An 8,439-nucleotide genomic window follows, 5' to 3' on the forward strand; every position below is an offset into this window, starting at 1 on the left:
CCCACCGGGGAGTGTGTGTATATTATGCTCACATGCTAAAATGCATGCACACACATGTACACACACATGTACATACACACTCTCTCTCTCTCACACACACACAGACACGCATATCCATTCTCCAAGAATCTCTTGAGAGACTTACCATCTCCCCTGAGAACACCTCCTCTCATAAAACATCTAACAGCCTAGCATGCCTGACTCAGTGCATCTCTTTACATGTTCCCCTTGTGCTCTGCTTCATTGAGTAGCTGTATCATGCAGCCTTTACTGTAACCCTATTCCACGCTCTCCTCCTAAACTGGAGCTGAGTTCTGTTCCTTGCAAATCGCTTTGGACAAAAAGTGTCGGTCAAATGAGTAATCATGCATTGAATTTAAACATACTGTACTCCCAACCTTCACCAACACTTATTCACACAGTCATGCTCCTCTTGCACTGTATAGTATGTCGTCTGTGGTGTGTAGACATCCTTATTCATCACATCAAATACACATCGGAGGGAAGACAACGGTCAATATTGTATCATGCCTAGATATTGACAGAATAAAGGAATTTAGGACTTGGGAATTGTAGGTTGAAATGGAAAACACTTCAAAAGGCTTATGAATATATAGGCTAAAGTCAGAAATCTTCAAACCCTTTTATTCTGACTTGTTGACGTCACCAATAGAGATCACCTGTGCAGCATTCAGTTGGTCTAGACAGTCAGTAAGTCCAAGCTGTTGTTGATGTGAGCTGGTTTGGCTTGAGATGGGCACGTCTATTTTGTTCATTTTACCAGGGAGCCAATTCTTAATTGGCTTTGATTTGGAAAGATATGTCTAAATTTAGTCTGGCTCCTGTTAGCGTGTGGCATCATGATAACTAGCCATTGTCCAGCTCCTAAAGTGGCTCTGGGCCCCGTCCCAAAGAGGGTAGTCATACTTCCGTGGATATAAAAAAACACCCAGCACTGAAACAGCACACACTTACAAGCAGAGCGACAGCCCCATTTACTGCACAGAGTACCCTGCACGCATCCACCCAGCACATCCACACAAACTGTCAGTCAGCTGCCTACTGCATCCGCACACAGCTTAAAATAGTTTAAAACAACTTCACCCTCATGTTCTGTCTTTATTGTTCTCTTTCAAACTCCTTCTCTGATGGTCATCAGAGTCTGCAGGGTTTTTTTAAGTGTTCGTTGTTCTGCTCTCTGTTGAACATTGTTTCAATCAAAATGGCAACAGCTAGAGGAGCCAAGTTGCTACAATGCTACGCTCTGCAGGGCATGATTTTAAAGATGCCTCCAGATTAGCACTGTAGCTGCCTGGCTACTCTAGCTGTTGACAGGGATGGCCAAAAATACATCAAAATGTTCTTTTGGAATAAAAGATCAAATAAACAAAAAAAAGCGTATCAAAAGAAACTACAAAATGCATTAGTGACACCATTATCATAAACGAGGCTATGCAGCATATTTTAACTTAAGTTACCTTAACTTTACAGCTTCAGAGTCATTTAAATGATTATGTGACTTTTTCCGGATTGAATGGTGGTTGTTTCGCTTCCCCCTAACGTCTGTGAGTGGAAAAAACAGCCTTTGGTCCAGCGAGCCGCCTGCATCAGTCAGAAAGTGTTAGGTCTCGCGATCTAACAAATTGCTTTATGGCACTGCACAAATACTTGCTAGGTACCTGAACAAGGTAAGGAGTCAGACGTTTGTCATGGAAGAGCTGGCGAAAAGAAGCAGAAAAGCGAGTGAACTGTTGTCGGAGGAACAGGGAAAGAGTAAAACAGCAGACTGATCGAGTGAGGAGTGTTGTAAAATATCTACTCTGAAGTTGTAGGGGGAGCTCTGTAGAGAAAACTGTGCTCAAAGAGTTAGAACAAACTGCAGAGAAATTGCCAAAACTGCATAGGGCCCCTTTAAAGTTGTCAAGAAACTTGAGGTTGGTGTTAGAGGGAGTGTATTATGCGTGTGAGCAACCTGGAAATGATTCATCTTGCACTGCATCATCTTCACTGATTATGATCACAACAAGTCTGGGGAAATTACTAAGTCGGCACCAGAGGCTACATTCATTGTTTTACACGTTTATGATCCCATCACCAAACGTATTTTTAAACTACAAAAGCCATTTTCTTCAACAAAATAAAATTCAAATGACAAAATACTTATCAGAAATACTTATTTCAAATAAATATATCAGAAATACATGCCCATCTCTGGTTGTTGACTGTAGCAACTTCAGTTTGTATTACATGTAATGTCAATTTGACCGTTTTGCTAAGTTGCCCACCCAAATTTTCTACCAGCCCTCTCGAATGTTGTAGGCTAGAACTGGCCCTGATACTTTGTAATACTATCTAAAGGAACCTGAATATGCTGCAAATCAGCGCTGAAAACTCGCGCAAGCCACACACTTTCAGAAGATATGCATCCACAAACTGATGCAGACAGGCCCAAAATGACAGTCATTTATGCATTTACACTGCCACTCTCACCTACATATAGTGGGTTTGTCAGCAGTACACCTAGGCTTCCTCCAGCTTTCCCTCTAAAATGATCCCCCCAGTGCCAAAGGCCACACAAGAAAACCACTCTTCATGGGCGCTGTCCATTTCGTGGTTAGAATAAACACGGCCAAGTTCATGTTTCTGGCTCGTCAGGAAAGAAAGCTCTCTTCCTATACATTCTTTCGTTCTTGCCCTTAATCCCCAGCGTGTGTTATGGATTGTTTCCAGGCTGTGCCCGCGGATACCTGGGACTGTGGGCATTACCTGATGTCTCTCTCAGAGGGGTGTGTGTGTGTGTGTATGTGTGTGTGTGTGTGTGTGGGGGGGGGGGGGGGGTTCTATGGGTGAAGAGGGGGTGCGTAATCAGAGCAGACGTCCAGGGGCCTGTCTGAGCGCTGACAGCTTAGTTGCGTATTGGTTTACACTGGATTTCCTATGCCTGTATTTTTACTTCAGGGAGGAGGGCAGGGATTAAAGGTACCCCTCCCACCCACACACACCACACCCCACCCCACCCCTTACACACACACACACACACACACACACACACACACACACACACACACATGCACACACAAACACAGACACACACACACACACACACACACACACTTCTCCCAGGGTAGTAAATAAAAAGCGTCATTTGTCGACAAGATGAGGTTGGCACTTACAGTGTTACAGTGGCACTGAGACTCATGTGTTGGCCTAATGACCCTGCCTTTGAGCCCTGCAGACAACTGCATGGTGTGGCATTGATGAAGGCAGCCACAGGAGCTGGAATTTTTATCTAAATCTGAATCATATCACTGTTGCGCTACAGATCAAAGCTGTCTCTGCTCCACGCCGTTTCATACTCTCTACAGATCTGAGCTGTCTCTGTTCATTTCTGTTCACAGAGCCATTCTGAAAGATTGTATCAAGTGGTACCAACTAATCTAGCTTTCATTTTTTACAGTTTGTAAAGGTTCACATGCCAAAATGATTCTGTGTCTATAGTTGTTGTGCATGAGTATGTGTTTTATATATTGCTGTGTGTGTGTGTGTGTGTGTGTGTGTGTGTGTGTGTGTGTGTGTGTGTGTGTGTGTGTGTGTGTGCGTGCGTGTGCGTGCGTGCGTGTGCGTGCGTGCGTGTGTGTGTGTGTGTGCACTTGCATGTATGTTTTTTGTATGTCTCACAGTGCAGCATGGCACATAGTGCTGCAAGGCACTCTCCAGTTTAGTTCAGCAGCAGGTGGAGGTGAGAGCGGGTAGCCCGCTACCAACTGAGGCTCCAGTAACTGGATCTGTCTCAATGCCAGGCGTGCCAGCGTACCACTCTGCCCTAGCAGGAGGTGAGTCCACACTCACAGGGCACCATGGACACGTTGTGTGCACACTCACTCACTCACCAGAGAAGACAGGCAATCTGCATGGAAGTGAGAGTGGAAATAATGTATAGAAGATGTATAGATTACACCAATGCCACTGTGTATGTTTGTTAGTGGTGCTGGATTTCGGTTTTGGAACAACTGTGTGTGTGTGTGTGTGTGTGTGTGTGTGTGTGTGTGTGTGTGTGTGTGTGTGTGTGTGTGTGTGTGTGTGTGTGTGTGTGTAGGTGTGTGTGTGTGTGTGTGTGTGTGTGTGTGTGTGTGTGTGTGTGTGTTATGTGTGTGCGCATGCATGCCAGCGTGCCTGCGTGTGTGTGTTATGAATTTCTAAGATACAAAGGGTAAACATATCAAACACTATGAAAACAAATAATTTGTAAAGAACACTAGATAAATTGTTGTTCTGAACAAGTCGTTGACCAACAAGTTGACTAAAGTGCTAATCAGTTTGTAAGGCTACTAATATCAAGTCCTGCTGTAGGCTATATAAAACTACAATTAATAAGAGGCTTGCAAGAGGACGAATTACAAGAAATAGATGTCAATACGTTTGAAGGAGCATTTCGAGAAAATCTTAATGGTTCAAATGACCCCCCGGTGCTACCTTAACGACTGCACAATTGAGGAAAGGAAACAGGTGTAACCAAAATAGCTGGCCCGTTCTCTGATCTTTCTATCCGTGCAATGTGGGGAATCCGAAGAGCAAGGCCCAAATGTATAGCAGGTACGGCGGCTGGCTAAAGAGAGCCTAGCGACGCATTTGAGAGGCATGCAAACGAAGGCGGATTGATTGTCTTCAAAGTGCTCAGTACGTGTAAATTTGTCCCTGTCAGCGTCGCGGAAGATTGAAAGGACCGAGCTGAAATAGAGCGACGAGGGCCTTGTTGTTCGGTGTTATATTTAGAGCCTTTTTGGTCAACGTAGGCTACAGTGTGTGTGTTTGCCTCAGACCACAGCATCCACCACGGTCTGCGATCAAATACAAGAAGATTGTATGGACAAGTGCATCACACGTCATTCTAGACCCAAATAGACCTAGGTCTAGATAAATATAAAAAAAGTACAAATAAATCACAACCTTCCTCCTTAGAACGAGTCTAAATAAATAAAGTAGATTTAAGGAGGTAAAAACGGCATTAATTATGATGACGGTTACTTGACAGATAATTGAGGGGTTTGAGTAGGCCTACTACAGTACCTTCCTGCCTTTTTCCAAAATCCCTTACACACTCATTGGATACATGACATGTAAAACAGTAATGTATGTAATGTTTCACTAACATGTAATGCTTGAAGGCTCTCTTCTGAACTTTGAAAGTAAACGTTGTGTAAATGTAGAGTTTCATCATCTTCGCTATAACTTGCTGCCAAGCAACACAGTAGCCAACTGGAGGGATATCACGGCTCATTAGCTCACATGCATTGCACACTTGATTATTAGCGTGTTGTTCTGTCAAGCAGCGAGTGATCGCCGTACATCTCAGAGTGTTAATAATCTATTAATACCTGTAACGCTATTAATACACCCTGAACGCACAGAATGCTTAGCCAGATCACGCACGTCCATTTCTGTTGCTGCACCGAGGTGTCAAAGGTGTCTTTTACGCAACGGGTGGGATAAGGAAAGGAAGTGACAGGTTTGGGTTCATCACAGGACACAACTATCGCATGCTGCCCGCGCGCTAGGTTCGTTCCAGCGGGCAGCGGAGCGCGGGGAAGGGAGCCAAGGCGCCCATCACCGTGTGCATGTGAGGGGACATAAACCGTCCCTGACGGCCAAGTGCTGAGTGCTGCAGTGACAAATGTTACGGGGGCTTAGAGGGGAGGATGACACCAGCATTGAGGTACGGAGGACAATAAATATCCCCCGTTAAGAGTGCCCACTGGCTGATAGATCCTCGTCTCATCCTGCCAAGGCCTGCAGTTTAAACTTCGGATCAGGGATCAGCTAACCTCCCCACACCAACCCCCTCTCCCCCCTTCCCTGCTTTGTGTCTCACGGATAGGGATCTTTTTGTCTGGCCCTTGAAGTTTACATTAACGATGAATTTCAATAATAAGAAAAACACTTACTGGAAGGCACAAGTGGTTTTAAATATATAGCACGAGATGGCTGTAGGCTACACTGTAGCCTGTTTACGTGTAAGCTGGAGAATGCTTCAAAGAGAGGGGCAAGGTCTTGAAATCACCAGAAGAGGTCGCAATAGGATAGTGACATTTTCACAAATACTGCAAGTTTTCTTTATTCTGCACATTCTGATAACGCGTGGTCGCTTGGAGTCGCTGTTTAGCTATTTTTATAAATGTGTATCTTCTGCTCGGTTTTACATGGCTCTTGGTCCTACACAAAGACGATGCTTTTGGAAAACACTGGAAAGACACAACATAAAACATGTTAGTTTAAGTGCAATTACGATATTTATATGGATAATTTCATGAATGTCAATAGGCTATCTGTTTATGAGGTTCGCAATTGCTGAAAATATTATCGGGCTGACGAAACGAACTTCCGACTTAAGAAATGAACATTTCTCTCTCTCTCTCTCTCTCTCTCTCTCTCTCTCACACACACACACACACACACACACACACACACACACACACACACACACACACACACACACACACACACACACACACGCACACACACACACACACACACACATACATATCTTAGCATAGCAGAAAGCATGTGTTGAGTTCACTGTGCTTTTGTGAATAAAATATTCACATTTCCATAGGCCATAGTGCAGGCCTACTGATGATAGTTGCATTACGTAGGCCTACTGTTTCGGGCATAATTCTAAAGATACATAATTGAGATTACGTGGATCCCAACACGGGTGTTGGGAAATATTGTCGGTGAAAGTGTGGTTAAACAAGAATAAGGGCACACTGTATAGCAATTCATTCATTTTATGGCCGTTAATTTTTCAATATCGAGAAGCGCTTGCCAATACGAATGATAATTCGTTGATGGTTTAACAAGGGATGGCCAATGTAATGACCGGTGTTTCCATAATATGTCCTTTGATCAAACTGTAATTCATTTTTAATTAAAATTACAGCGCTGTTTTCTGGTCTGGTGACATCCATTGGCTAATTGACAATGCTATTATTTTGTGCATTAACACACATGTGACCATTTAATTGTATTGTCTAATTTTTCCCAGCTGCGCCAGTTGACATATAATAATAATAATAATGATAATAATAATAAGAATAAGAATAAGAATAAGAATAATATAATCACTTGTTGTTGTTGTTGTTAGGCTATTACAGAAAGTAGGGTATGATAATGTAGGCCTACACTAACATCTTAATTTACAAAAATATATGGGCTGTGTTAATTGTAGGAATTAAAAATATCTGTTTGCTGGCTTTTTAATTAAATTCTGATTCATATTATGTAATTAGTCGTTTTTTTTTTTTGTTTTTTTTTACACAGCAGGTGAAAGGATTGTCTAGACGCATGCAACGTTGTTCTGGCAGTCAGTCACAGTCAGTCGCGAATAAAATCACTTCTGATGTCTGATACTTTCTTTTGTCTCTGTTCCAAACCATATAATTTCATAAAAAATAAAACACGCAATATCAGTCATTGCATGCATAGGCCTACTACACTTCCTGTTTCGCGTGTTATTAACTTAGATTCATTCAGACAAATTAGGCCCGTATTGCATCATTCAGTGACTGAGGCTAAAGATGCACTAAGGTCTGTTTTACAACGAATTTACTTGTAAATGTAAGGAGCCGGCGTAATATAAACGATGAGCGTTTTTCCGAAAGCTTTCCGAAAAAAAAAACGTGTATACCCGACTCTTTGTGAATAGGCTATTTAATTAATCACAATCGACACAATATGCGTCACACATTCATTTGAAAATAAAGCTATTTTATTGTCAAAGCATTCAACATGATTAGATAACCTATCAAATAGTAGATTTCAGCAAAAAGAAGAGACACTGAATCTATTCCTCACGGACACAAAATATTACACTTTGTATTCCAACAAAACAGGTATTTACAGTGCTGTGGGCAGACTGCATCTTAAACCAATATCAATTTAATATTACATGCACTCTTAAATATAGTCTGGCATCATACTCAGAGTTCATTTCAATATTCATACTTTAAGTTTACACATGAAAAATCATTGATCATAATGCAGTTCTGTGTGAAATAGAACAACATCTCAGTTTCTTTCATAGATTATACATGTATATATACAAAATACAAAGTACATTTACACATAGTATTATCATCCCTTCTTTGTCAAATTATAAGTGCTTCATAAGATAAATATATTTGTTTTTTTTCCCCCCTCATAAGTCAAAATGTCTTTTGCACAGACCGAAATAAAGACCGATGACATCTGAAGAATTCCGAACCGAAAGAGAAAAAAAAAGATGCTTTTTAAAATTTATTTCAAAAAGTGAAAACGGAAATGTGTGGCATAGTGTCTCCAGTGTTCAGCGCCAGTCTTTGTCTTACAGTGATATGGAATGCACACATGCCCTCGTGATACCCCCACCCACCCCACCCCACCCCACCCAGCCCCACCCCACCC

Source organism: Sardina pilchardus, chromosome 8 (assembly GCF_963854185.1).
Source record: "Sardina pilchardus chromosome 8, fSarPil1.1, whole genome shotgun sequence".
Lineage (NCBI taxonomy): Eukaryota > Metazoa > Chordata > Actinopteri > Clupeiformes > Clupeidae > Sardina > Sardina pilchardus.